The 14,333-nt window shown below is 43.6% G+C and overlaps 1 protein-coding gene across 1 annotated transcript in view; it reads right to left on the bottom strand.

Moving 5' to 3' along the window:
- SCD5 (stearoyl-CoA desaturase 5) overlaps nt 1-14,333 on the bottom strand; it is a 46,230-nt gene that overhangs the window by 30,981 nt on the left and 916 nt on the right. The gene's annotated exons all lie outside the window — the stretch shown is intronic.

Genomic DNA, 14,333 nt, shown 5'->3' with positions numbered 1-14,333 from the left:
CTAAAAGCTGCTGTGGAGGAGGGAGGGACGTTTTAGCAGGAAAACAGTACGAGTCGGAAAAGCTTCAAAAGCTGTTCTTTTGCAAAAACTCGCCTTCCCTTTCAAATTGCATCTTCCATGGCTGCATTGTGTAAGATGTGAGTGGTAGGGTGAAAGTCCATAAAAAAGAATAATGGAAAGAACGATGGATAATATGTAATTACACCCTCGGCTTGCAGAGCCAATTTTCTGGGCAGAAGTATATATATAGGTGCAACGAATGAAACATAATTATATCTGGTCTGAAGCCGACTCTTTTAATGCTGTATTTATCTCCAGCTCCCCCATGTTTGGGTTTTGGTTTTTTTCAATTTCTCCGTGTTTGATTTCCATCAAAGCATGCTTCCCAACCAAAATGGACCTTTCTCTCGCCGCCTCTCACCGCATCCCCCGCTCAGGCTTCTCTGCCACACTAAAAATGTGGCGAATCAGATCTCATTAAAGGAAAAGTGGGAGCTACAGCCTTTCATACGGAGGCTCAAACAGCTACCGAAATCAGGGAGAGAAGATAAATTACAGAGAGTGAAAGAGAGTCATCATCCGTGAGGGGATCAAAGAACACAGGGGCCATTGTCTTCCTGCATAAAAGACACACACACACACACACACACACACACACACACACACACAGAGGAAGTTGATAGCACAAAGTGCTTGAGACCTGCCTGCTGACTATCAGTTTCGGGTAGAGTTACATTTTTTGTTGGCTTTTTGGAAATACAGTGGTACCTCAGGTTAAGTACTTAATTCGTTACGGAGGTCCGTTCTTAACCTGAAACTGTTCTTAACCTGAAGCACCACTTTAGCTAATGGGGCCTCCTGCTGCTGCCGTGCCACCGGAGCACGATTTCTGTTCTCATCCTGAAGCAAATTTCTTAAGCTGAAGCACTATTTCCGGGTTAGCGGAGTCTGTAACCTGAAGCGTATGTACAGGTACCACTGTACAGTATATGTTTTAGGGTTGCCACATTTCAAAAAGTAAAATTCCTGACACCCAAAAAGGTGTTAAGCTGTTTTTTGAGGGGAACAAACCCAAATTGTTCAGCTTTTTTTTGGGAAAACTTCCATACATATGGGTTTTCCCTGACATTTTGCAGATTCAGTCAAATTCTCCCCCTTATGCCATTTTTACACCCGAAAACCAGGACATGTCAGGAATTTTCCTGATGTATGACAAGCCTAATAATATGTTTAGGCTTTCTAATATACGGTATATGTTTCTTTATATGTGTGTAAAAAAATATTTATATATTGCTATTCCATTTTTTTAAATCAGAGCAACTGGCAACAAATTATGCATAAAACCATACAGCAGAAGCTATGTAAAAAATGTTAAGATCAGAATCTGCTATGAAAATATGTATTCTTAATTGCCTGCATCAGCCTGACGGAAAAGAAACAGGCATTTAAAAGTTGGCACAGAAGGCTGACTCTCTGTTGGCAGAGTATTCCAGAAGACTGGGCCGATGACATTGAAGGATTGGTTTCTTCTTGTTGTCTAAAGGAGCCTCACCGACCTGGCAATCAACCAGCGATGCTCCTGTAGATGATCTCCGAGAAAGAGATGGGAAAGGGCCGGCCCACCCATGAGACAAGCAAGGTGAGAAGACTGCCTCGGGTGGCAGAATTCACAGGGGCAGCAGGCCTGGCTTCCAAGGAATGCATCGCCTGCTGCCGCTGCCATAGTGACCGTGACAGCTGCCAGGATCTGCTTCCTCCCTGGCAGCCCCCAATCCAGTCCCACCTCTCCCCCCACCCCTGTTCACCATGTAAATCACTATTCCCACACACACACACACAAACTTTGTTCCCCTTGTAAATGTTCACTCAACCCTTTTCTCCCCTGTTGGAAAGGCACCATTTTGTGGTTCGCCTCAGGTGCCAAAAATTTCATGGGCCGGCCCTGAGCTGGGATATTAATAATAATAATAATAATAATAATAATAATAATAATAATAATAATAATACCCCGCTCATCTGGCTGGGTTTCCCCAGCCACTCTGGGCAGCTTCCAACAAAATATTAAAATACAGTGGTCTGTTAAACATTAAAATCTTCCCTAAACAGGGCTTTTAATGAACAAACACATACTAGCAGCACTGCAGTTGTAGTTGTGCATCAACAATGCCAGAAGTGAACCATGTGGGAAGACACTGAATGGAGCCAAAAATGCAGATCAAGACAGGAGCCCAAGTTGGGGAGTCAGAGAACCAGAAAACATGCCAGGAGTCGGAGCTGGTGAGTAAAGAATATTCTTGCCCCAGTACAGTCCCAGCCTGAACCAGAAGCCTTTATAGTAGGGATGAAGAACCTGTGGCCTTTCAAAAGTTGTACTACAACTCATATCACCCTGGCTATTGGTGAACCTGACAGGTGCTGATGGGACTTGAAGTCCAACAACATCTAGAGGACCACAGTTTCCCCATCCTTGGGTGACACCAGCAGTGCTGATGGCAACCTAATCTGGTTCCCAAGCTTCTGGGCCGTTTTTGTCACTGCATTGCTACGAGCGGAAGGGTTTGGGAGAGAGGTTCTGGGTAAGTTGAATTTGTGGGGACTGTTTATAATTGATTATTATTGATAGCCTGCCCATCTGGTTGGGTTTCCCCAGCCACTCTGGGCAGCTCCCAACAGAATATTAAAAACACGACAAAACATCAAACATTAAAAACTTCTCTAAAGAGGGCAGATCATATGTTTCCCTTTGGTAAAAATGGCGGCCTTTGTGCACAGGAACAAGAACACCCACATAAACATCAAGTAGTTCTCATTAAACTTAAGGCACGTTGGGGGAAACCAACACATTTTAAAAAGCAGATTCCTGCATCATAACTGTGCTTCACTGCCTTGTTTCTGGCAAGAAGGCTTTGTTAGCATCAAGAGAAGACATCGAGGACGCAGTGGTGTCTGCGCACACATTGCTGACTTCAGGATGTGACTAAGAAAGACCTTAAGTTAGACAAGATTACAGCTGCTTTCTCTCAGCATTCTTCACAGTAGGAGAATCAGCAGAGTTCGGTGGTGTTCCAGCATCAAGGTTAAAACAAACATGAGTTGCTTTTGTCCAATGAGGATCTCAGACCAGAAGTGGTGGATTGGCCCTTATTTTGTCTTCAGGAAACAAAAGAATTGCTACCTTCTCCCAAGTACATCTGAGATCAGGTTCACCAGAAGGTATTGGCTGTAGTAAGTCCTGGGTAGGCGTTAAGTGCTGCAGTATTGTCCCCAAGGTGAATACAAGGGCAGAAGTAGGCCATTTATGTCAATATTAGAAATGATTAAGTCACAGGAGTTTTTTCACCATTTACATTGGGCTGTTATGAATATCAGCCTCCAATGGTAAATGGTAGAACAGGGATGGAATTTTCTCATTCCATTCACATTGAGATGGACCAGGAAATGTTAAGAAATAACATACCCTCCAATATCTCTCTGATGAAACTAGGGATGTCCTAAAAAATAACAATAATAACAATAATTTTATATCCCACCCATCTGACTGAGTTGTCCCAGCCACTCTGAGCGGCTTCTACCATATATAAAAACATAATTAATCATTTTAAACCTTTTCTATACAGGCCTGCCTTCAGATGTCTTCTAAAGGTTGTATAAAAAGTAAAGGTAAAGTTACCCCTGACCGTTTGGTCCAGTCGCAGACGACTCTGGGGTTGCGGCGCTCATCTTGCTCTATAGGCTGAGGGAGCCGGCGTTTGTCTGCAGACAGCTTCTGGGTCATGTGGCCAGCAGGACTAAGCCGCTTCTGGCGAACCAGAGCAGCGCACAGAAACACCGTTTACCTTCCCGCTGGAGCGGTACCTATTTCTCTACTTGCACTTTGACGTGCTTTTGAACTGCTAGGTTGGCAGGAGCAGGGACCGAGCAATGGGAGCTCACCCCATAACGAGGATTCAAACCACTGACTGTCCTATTGGCAAGCCCTAGGCTCTGTGGTTTAGACCACAGCGCCACCCGCGTCCCTTAAAGGTTGTATAGTTACGTACTTATCTTCTTGGCTCAGGGTGTGGGTGTGGGTGTGACATAACTCCACACCCTCCAACATTTCTCTGATGAAAATAGGGACGCCATAAGGAAAAGTGGGACATTCCAGGATAAAATCAGAAACTGGGATGGCTTCTGTAAATCCGGGGCTGACCCTGGAAAATAGGGACACTTGGAGAGTCTGAAATAATTGCACCCCAGTCCTTGTTTTGGACCTTAACAGAGAAATCCTAAGGTGGTGATGAAATTCTGTGACAGATATGCTTCCACTTCCCTGCACCAGGCAGAGCAGAAACACCCTGCTCCAACACCTCAATTTTCTAATTCTTTCTATTCAACCTTATTTTCAGTTCCCCTCCCATTGACACCAAGAAGAGGGGAGGGGAGCTCTAGGTGTGCCATATACTAGTTCGGCCTTTGTGTGGGTGTGTCAGGGGAAAGGATGGCATCTGGTTCTGGTGGGTCCAGTTTTTAGGTGTTGACGCATTGCAGTACAGTGGTACCTCGGGTTGAGAACTTAATTCGTTCTGGAGGTCCGTTCTTAACCTGAAACTGTTCTTAACCTGAAACACCACTTTAGCTAATGGGGCCTCCCGCTGCCGCCACCTGCGATTTCTGTTCCCATCCTGAAGCAAAGTTCTTAACCCAAGGTACTATTTCTGGGTTAGCAGAGTCTGTAACCTGAAGCGTCTGTAACCCAAGGTACCACTGTATATGGATAGTTTAGGTTAGAGGATTCCAAACATAAGATGCCCCCTTTTTTCACAGTTGTTGCACACAATGGGTGATCATTTCCACTGACAATCCCAAGAACTCTTTCATAATCAGTCATTTCCACTTCAGACCACATTAGTGTATATTTGAAGTCAGGACATATACATGCTTGGGATGCTTCCCCCTATGGATTTTCTGTGGCAACTTTTTTTTTTTAATTCTCTGGGGAACTTTTCCAAGAAGCCATATATATCCTTGAGTGGAAGAAACTCCTGCCAAGATTAAAGTGGGGAGAGGAGAATGAATAGCTTGTCCGTCTGACCTGCATTTTGTACCAATTTATGACCTAAACTGGCAGGCTGGGTGATCAGAGATGGGTGGGAACAGGGCACCTTTCCAGACTAGACGTCTTCCCAAAGGACATACTAGAGCCACTGTCTGCAGGAGGGAGAGCACACAGCATAAAATGTCTGAGGAAACTGAAAAACAATAGATCAGAGGTGGGGGGATTTCAGGTCCAGGAGACAAATTCGGCCCTCTGTGCCTTTCTATATGGACCTTGGAACCTTCCCCAGGCCACACCCCTTCCTCAGCCACACCCACTCTTCCCAAGCCACACCCTTCATACCATTATTCAGTATTTTCGCCTGGCTGGAATGCTTCCTTGAACTCTGACAACGTCTGTTGGTTGGCCAAAGGCAAGATAGAGAAGGGGTGTGTGAGGTAATGCGTAGAAACCGACGAAAGAAGAATGGCAGATAAAATTAATGAACTATGCAGAATTGGACAAAATGACAGGAAGGATTCGAAACCTGCAGGACCGGAGATTTACAGAAGAATATGAACTATTTGAAGAGAAATTGTAATCAGCAAATTACGTTAGTAGGACTACAAGAAGTTTTGTAAGGAGAAATATAAGAAAAGTTACAAAGTAGAAAAAGAATAGAGATATTAGTTATGAGACTTATGTAATAGGGGAAGTAAGAAATGTATACTAAGAGATTAGATTGGAAAATTTTCAGACGACATTGATGGAAGTCAAAAAATTGTATAAGATGTAGAAGTATGTTTAATTACTGTTGAAAATGATATGTTTAAAAAACACACACACAAACATATATATATATATATATGAGATAATGTGTAGAAACCAGCGTACAGTACAAACGTAAGATCTGCATTCATGCACTGCCAATCGTTTTTTAGCTAACGATCAATTCTTTTATAGATAAAACAGCGTCGAACCTCCCAAGAAAGAATCTTCCCAAAATAAAAGGTGTAGGCGTGGACATAACAACGAGAGTGCAAGTGGGTGGAGGAGATTATAAAATATTTTCTCTCCTGGAAGGAAAACAAGTTTCTATTTCAGGAAGAAAGGAGAAGATGTTATGACTTGACCAGGGATAAGGAATTTGTGGTGTTTCAGGTGCTGTTAGACTCCAGTTCCCATCACCCCCCAGCCTGCATAGGAGTTTGAACTCAGTCATGTCTGAAGGGTCATAAGTTTCCTGCCTCCAGCCTTGAGAAAACAGAGAACCCGGCTCTCCGGCAACGCGGAACCTCCATATCCAATTATCTGGCTGTTGCTTAAGAATAATGCAGTACTGTGGTACCTTGGTTCTCAAATGCCTTGGTACTCAAACAACTTGGAACCCAAACACTGCAAACCCAAAAGTGAGTGTTCCGCCTTGCGAGCTTTTTTTTTAAGCCAAACGTGCTCCGTTTTGAGTGTTATGCTGAGGTCTGTCTGTTTTTGCCATTTATTTTGCGTTTTTGTTTTTACTGCTCTTTTTGTTTGGTTTTTGTGAGTGTGTGGAACCCAGTTATGCTATTGATTGATTGATTGATTGATTGATTGTGTGACTGCAGTACATTGTTTATTGCTTTCATTTTATGGAACAATGGTCTTGTTTAGAGAGTAAAATTCATGTTCAATTGCTGTTTTAGGGGTTGTTTTTAAAAATCTGGAATGGATGGATCCATTTCGCATTACTTTCTATGGGAAAGCGCGCCTTGGTTTTGGAACGCTTTGGTTTTGGAACGGATTTCCGGAACGGATTGAGAACCAAGGTACCACTGTAAAGACTGGATTAGGATAAATGAGCTGCTTGCACCCTGGTGTAACAATATGAGACACTTTTCCAGAGGAACAAGTGGAGATATTACACAAATAAACTTTTTTTATTATCTAACGTAAGAAACGAATGAATGAAGTAATCATTCATGGGGATGGTTCATACACAGGAAAAGTGAACGGCAGTTACTATAAAACTTTGGTACAGAAAGATAAGAGGCTCTCTCACTGTTGATAAACAGGTGATGAAAGTGATGGGTAGCTCAAGGCCCTTCTCACAGCAAGAATCTTGTAAGTACAGCATCCTTGGATGAGGCCACTCAGCTTAAAATGCCTCTCGCAGAGGAGGTCCGACCACTTGCCCATGCACTCCGCCCCAGATGTTTATTTTGCTACCTGCAATCTACTTTTGACAAATGCAAATACTGTACACTCGAATGCAGCTCTGCATGATAAATATGCAAATTATTAATTTGCATATTATGGCATATTAATGCTTTGCCATTTGATTTACAATGCGTTACAATCCTACTTTGACTTCATAAATCCGATGTAACTTTTGTTTGTTTGTTCTATCATTTATCTTTCTTTTTTTAAGGGTAACATAAATTAATCGTGACTTTCCCTTTAGCCTAAGGAAATAATACCAAGCCTTCGCTTTTTAAAAAAATTGCAGAAAGAAATGTTCCTTCCTCTATCGTAATTTTTGAACTCCCTTTTGCCTAATGATGAAGCTGTAGGTTCAGGTTTCAAAATGACCCGGGGGGGGGGGACACGAAAATCATTTCTTCCCATAATTAAGAATTAGTTTATGGAATATCTAAAGCCTATCAGTTGTTATTTTCTTTAATTGGCCTCCATCCTCTGAATTAATTAAAAATAAATAAATGAATGAAGGGACGAACAAATATACTCATCACTGGAATTATTACAGGTTTGCCATATACATATGGCTATTCAACTGCTTAGATTTGTGGAACAGGCGCTCATTCTGCATTTGTGAGAAATCAGTCTTTGGAACTCCCTGCCTATTGATACACTTTGGAACTCCCTGCCTAGCCGACTGGCATCAGTCTGGAGCGTTCACTATTCTTTATTGTGACACCTGCTAAAAACGTTTTTTGTTTAGGCAAGCCATGGTGACGGCCCCTAAGCTTCGACAACTTCATGGAGGACAACTCTCTCCATGGCTTCTCATCAGCCAAGCAGAACTTCATGTTCAGAGGCAGTAAGATTCTGGACACCCGACTTTGGGCTGCCACCAAAGAAGGAGTTAGTTGAACTTCGAAAGTCACCTTTATAGCTTATTTGAAAAGGCCCAGAAGCATCTTCCTAAGGTCAGCTCCAAATGGTGGCAAGGCTGGTGATTTGCCAGAGTCCAATCTCCCTAACAATGTTCCCACTTGGTGCAGTCTTCCTGGTCTAGACAGGGTGCCGTGTCCAAATCTTGGTGCCAACATTGCATATGGCTGATTAATCTTGGAAATAAAATGGTCTGATTCAGCAAGGCAATTCTTAATGTTCTCCGTTAGCAGAACAAAAGAAGAGGCTTTAGGGAAACTGATTTTCCCTTTTTTTCTGCACTTAGTAATGCTTCTGAATACGTCCTCTTTATCAGGGGTAAAATGTCTGTCCAGTTGGATCTTTCAAATTTGCCAAAATGTCTCTGGCTATATTTTCTGGCTGAGACATAGACATAACTCAGCAATATATCACTGCTTCTATAGCCTACAGGGAGGTATATATTGTACCAGCATTCCTGCAGTTTTCATGGGGGAGCAGAAGCCCACAGGGGCAGAAAGGGTGAGGGAGTAGCGACGTTCATTGTTGTGCCACAACATGCCCACTGGTGTGAATGAAATTTAGCACAATGTGCCGTCGCTGTATCAGTCAAAAAGCCACAGTTCCATGAGGCATCAGGTGCCGCAGTATGAAAGGAATGTTAGAAAATGGAACAGAAGGGTTGGCATAATCAGGAAAACTAATGCAACATCTGAATGTACCTCTAAGTCAGTAACCCAGGAGCAGCCGTGGTTCAGACCAACCCAAGTTTCTGAGATGTTCTCAAAGCATAGCTGTCAACTTACAGATTTGAAAATAAGGGACCAGCAGCCTCTAAAATAAGGGATCAGCAGCCAAAATAAGGGAACAACAATTACTTTGATAAAATACCTATTTTGTTGCATGCAAATGGCTTTAGATACCTATTAGGTCCATAAATTACCATATAGCATATATTCAACACAAAAAATAGCAACAATTTGTTGTTGACAAAGGACAGCTGGACATAGAAAGGGCACCATTACCTTCAGTAGCTTATTTAAGGGACATCATCAATAAGGGACAGCAGCGGGACATGGCGCTGGGATAAGGGACTGTCCCACCAAATAAGGGACGCTTGACAGTTATGTTTCAAAGGCGGCTGCTCTATAAAAATGCATTGCAATACAGTGGTACCTTGGGTTACAGATGCTTCAGGTTACAGACGCTTCAGGTTACAGACTCTGCTAACCCAGAAATAGTACCTCAGGTTAAGAACTTTGCTTCAGGATGAGAACAGAAATCGTGCAGCGGCAGCGGGAGGCCCCATTAGCTAAAGTGGTGCTTCAGGTTAAGAACAGTTTCAGGTTAAGAACGGATCTCCGGAACGAATTAAGTTCTTAACCCGAGGTACCACTGTACTCAAATCTGGAGGCTACCAGAATATGGGTAACTTTGGACAGGCTATCTCTGTCCAGGAATGCTGCATGCACACAAATTTATGCTCCGCATGGGGTCTATGGCATATTTTATGACCCTGCAAAGTGCTTTTCTCAATTTTCTCAATTTCACATTCTGAAAATGAAAGCTCAATGAAGATTGATTCCGTGTTACACCCCGCAGTGTCCCCATTTGAAAAGATATGGAGGCGGTACCAGGAACAGGGACGTATCCACAGCTGCACAAGGACGTTGTGGGTGGGCGAATAAAAAACAAATAACGAAGTGGCAATGAGTACCTCCCACTTCATTCAGCTGGGGCATGTGCAGCGAGGGGAATGCGTGAATAGCTTAATTTAGGGGAGGGTTTTCAAATAGGTCTCAAGTAGCCACACCCACCTTGTGGATGGCAAGTTCTAGAATCTCTCTGGATTGAAAGCAGCACGTTGAGGATGAGCAAGAAAGTTTCCCTGTTGAGAAAGACTACTTGGTGCCACAAATGGGGAGGTCTGCACAGAGCTGTGGAGACTGGTGCAGCAGCCTTAACTGCTGAAAAGTGCTTTACATCACAGAGGCCCTCTTCCTAAGGCCGGCCCTAGTATTAGGCAGAGTGAGACAAATGCCTCAGGTGGCAGGTGCTGGGGGGGGGAGCAGTGGTAGCCACTTCCTTCGTCCCCCGCTGTTCTCTCAGTTAGAGGACAGCTCTGTGTGCCACATTACTTGTTCTGCATTCAGTAAGTGTCAGGAGCCAGGCATAAGACAGCAATAAATCACCTGGAGTCAGTGAAGTGAATGCTTTATTCAAAGAAACCAAAACAGTGCAGGCCTTCCCCATAGATCTTGCCCCAGTGAGGTAGTTGCAAGGACTGAAGGTCCCTGCCTTCCCACTGCTCTCTAAAGCTCCTCCTCTCCCAGGTGCTTCTCAAGCAATCTCAGACTCCTTCGTCTATTCTCTCATTGCTCCACCCTCTTCATTCCTGTGTTCTGGGAGACCAGGAGAGAGGGGATCTGGTCGCAGCAGGAGGGGGAGAATCCCTGGATTCTTCAGCAGCCTGCCTCGTCTCTGTACCCTGGCCCTGCTCCTCTCCTGCCTCTGGTTCTGGACTGCTCTCTGCCCTAGCCTCTTCCTGCTCACTAAAGCCTGTTGCCTCTCTAGCTTTCGACACCTCCTCTCCCCAGTCTGCTCCCTCTTCTCCCTCTGACCACTCATCATCATTGCAACACCAATCCCCTGGCTCTGAGCCTTCTTCCCCTGGGGGTTCCCTAGCTGGTGCCTGCCCCCCAATCCTCTGTTTCCATCCAGTCCATGACAGTAAGCTAGTTTGGTGCCCTTGAATGTTACTGCCAGAGCTGAAAACAGATTCAGCTGCCAATCTAGTTGGCTTCCATACTTGGGATTGTGGCAGGAATGTTGTTGTTTGCCTCAAGCAGTAAAATATATTGTGCTGGTCCTGCCTTATGCTTAACAAAACTAGAACTACCTGCACTCCCCAGCTACCAGTTTGGTCCTTTAGGGGGGCTGTAGCCCCTCCCTGAACAAGCTGAACATCTCTCTCCTGGTTAGACAAAACACGCACCAAATAATGCATCTGTCTTGTCAGGACTGAAGCTGCTGTTTATCGCCTCTCATCCAATCTATTTCTGATCCCAGACGCTGATTCAATACTCCCACTTCCTCATCTAACTCAGATGAAAAAGAGAGGCAGAGCTGGGTGTTGTCACCATGCCAGTGACACCTTATGCCAGATCCGGAGTTCAAATTCCTATTTAGCTAAAATATTGATGGATGTCCCCTGAGCGAGTGATTCACCAAACAGACTCAGCTTCCTCTATCTGTAAAATGGGGGTACTGAGGCTTTTTGTTGTGCATTCCTCTAGGACGGATTCGGAGGCAATAGCACAATATCTAGTCCATTTGGTGGAGGTAGTTTTGCAGCAAGCAAAACAGCTGTTTCTCTCTCCCCCCCTTCAAAAAAATACAGTGAGTTTGCAGTGCACTTCACTACTGGAGAGGGGGAATGTGCAACTTTCTGTTCACCAACTAAATCACTTTTCAACTACCAATAGAATAGAATACAAGCAAAAGCAAAATGGCATTGATTTGCAGAGAGAGTATAGCTGTCATACTGACTACCGCTCTTTCTTTTTTTAAAACAGCACCATTCCTGAGTCGAGGTAAGCATAGCTTCCCAAGCATTCAACGTGAAGATGAAGCGTCAGTCTTCGCATTTGGAAACATCGGTGTGTAAGAGACTTTTTCTAGGCTTCACCATTTCTGCACGTGATGGCGGAAGGGGCGGGTGAGGGAGGTCTATTCAGAAGAAACAAAGAGGGCTTGGAAATTAAACTGGGCAGCCTCTGGTGTCGCAGCTCTGGAGCCCCTGCGCTCAAGAAAAGCTCCCAGGTGAATGTTGCACTATCAAGCAATACAGCTGAGAATGGGAGGAGTGGGGGAAAAGGAAGTCAGATGAGGTTCGCAATGTCATTGCGCCAGAGGGCATTACAAGGGGAACTGTTTGCAGGCAATGACATTGGGCTGTGCTTAGTTTTCCAGCAGCAAAGCCAGGGGTTGAAAAGCTACTGGGAAAAGGTCCTCACTCACCTGGAAGTTCTGTCTCCTTCATTTTTCTCCATAAAAACCACCATTGCCGTTAAGTTTTCACCTGGACCCTCTTAACTAAAACTAAACCTGAAGCATGCACCTGAATTTTCTTTCCTTCATCCTTCTCCAATGTTTTGGACAACAGCCCTGGTCAGTGGCTGTTTTATTACCTCCACCTCTCTCCCTTTTGATGCCTTCCCTATTGCAGAAGTATTGACTGTAATCTCCTCAGGGCAGGAGCTGATTTGTGCTTATATCCGTCTGCAAAGCACCGTCTGAATAAGAAATAATAATAATAATCTTAGATGCACGAGAACCGGTTGCAGGCATCCAGTGGCAAGGGAAAAGCACACTGCTTATGCACAGAGAAACTATTTTCTTCCTGCATCTTGCTGCTAAAAGGGGGCGGGAGAGTCCGCTCTAAGGATGAGAGTGCTGTTGGTGAACATGGCTTCCACGGTTAGCGCTGGCTGAAACCGAATCCTCACTTCAAGCTCTGGCAGAAGCAGGCAAACCGTATGCAAGATACATTAGAAGCAAGGCGATGCGAACACACCAGGCAGAGCATGATTCACAAGGCAGAGTGGGAGAATAATCTTTTGCCGCTGCAGGGAATGCATCTATTTGGGACCACTTGGCCTGATCCTGTGCGATGCTAAGCCCTAACAATTCTCAATCGTTGCACTGGCCCAGCACCTTGGTTAAACAGCACTTCTCTCTTTCTCCAGCTCTGCTCATGATTTTTTGGGGTTTTTTCATGCGGAGGATAACAAGTCACCCTATAAAGTAAGCTGGATCTAGGCTGGTGGCTCAAAAATAAGGGACAACTTAAACACACTGGTCCGCCAATGGAGGCTAAGGCTCAGAAAAAACTTAACATGGAGGCCAAATGGCCAAAATATTGGGAAATTTTGGAGCAAGAAGGGGACAGATTGAAATTGCAGAGTTTTGAGAAATTAAAAGATAAAGTGCAAGACTGGCTTCATTATTATCAGATAATGGAGGCTTACAATTTGGATAAGAAAGTTGGCTTCCAGGTGGAAAAATCTAAATTGGAAACAGAACTGTTAGAACCCAAAACTAAGACTTTGTCAAAAATGTATAATTTGCTGTTGAAATGGAATACTCAGGATGAGACGGTTAAATCTGCTATGATTAAATGGGCACAAGATGTTGGACATAATATTATGTTTGCTGACTGGGAACAGTTATGGACCACAGGTATGAAGTTTACGGCATGTAATGCCTTAAGAGAGAATATTATGAAAATGATATACAGGTGGTACATGACCTCAGTCAAGCTTGCAAAAATCTATCATTTGCCCGATAATAAATGTTGGAAATGTAAGGAAACCAAAGGTACATTCTTTCACCTTTGGTGGACGTGCCCTAAGATTAAGGCTTTCTGGGAAATGATATATAATGAATTGAAAAAGGTATTTAAATATACCTTCTTGAAGAAACCAGAGGCCTTTCTCTTGGGCATGGTCGGCCAGTTGGTGTTAAAAAAGGATAGAACTTTCTTTATGTATGCTACAGCAGCAGCAAGAATACTTATTGCAAAGTATTGGAAGACGCAAGATTTACCCACTCTGGAAGAATGGCAGATGAAGATGATCGACTGTATGGGATTGGCAGAAATGACTGGCAGAATCCGTGACCAGGGAGAAGAGTCGGCGGAAGAAGACTGGAAGAAATTTAAGGACTATTTACAGAAATATTGTAAAATTAAAGAATGTTGAATGATGTTGGATTGAAATTAAGGGGTTTCCAGCTGCAATGTTTTGAGATAAGGATTTGCTGAGTAAATAATTTGAATTGGAATACAAGAAGGGGAGGTATGAGGAGGTCAGGGAAATATGTCATTGAAAATTAAGTATTGTGAACTGTATGTGTTTTTAAACTTTTTTGCTTTTTGCTTGTATAAAATTGGAAACTTAATAAATATCTTTTAAAAAAAACCACACACTGGTCCTAAATGCAAATTACTTTAAAATCCCTTGAACCCATAGGATCAGCACACCACGCACCACTCCTTGCACTATGAAGAAGTCTTTGCATTTTGAACCTTGCATCCAGAACAGTAGAAAGATGTCTTGCTGTGGGCCTCCAGTTCCTGGCATGTTGATTTTAATGCTGTTTTCTGTTAGAATCCTCTGCAAACACATTGAGTTCCCTCCCTCTTAAACACACGCTGAAACCCCCT

This window comes from Podarcis raffonei, chromosome 9 (genome assembly GCF_027172205.1).
Source record: "Podarcis raffonei isolate rPodRaf1 chromosome 9, rPodRaf1.pri, whole genome shotgun sequence".
NCBI classification, from domain to species: domain Eukaryota; kingdom Metazoa; phylum Chordata; class Lepidosauria; order Squamata; family Lacertidae; genus Podarcis; species Podarcis raffonei.
The sequence above is the reverse complement of the archived record's forward strand: the minus strand, read 5'-3'. Positions and strand labels throughout refer to the sequence as shown.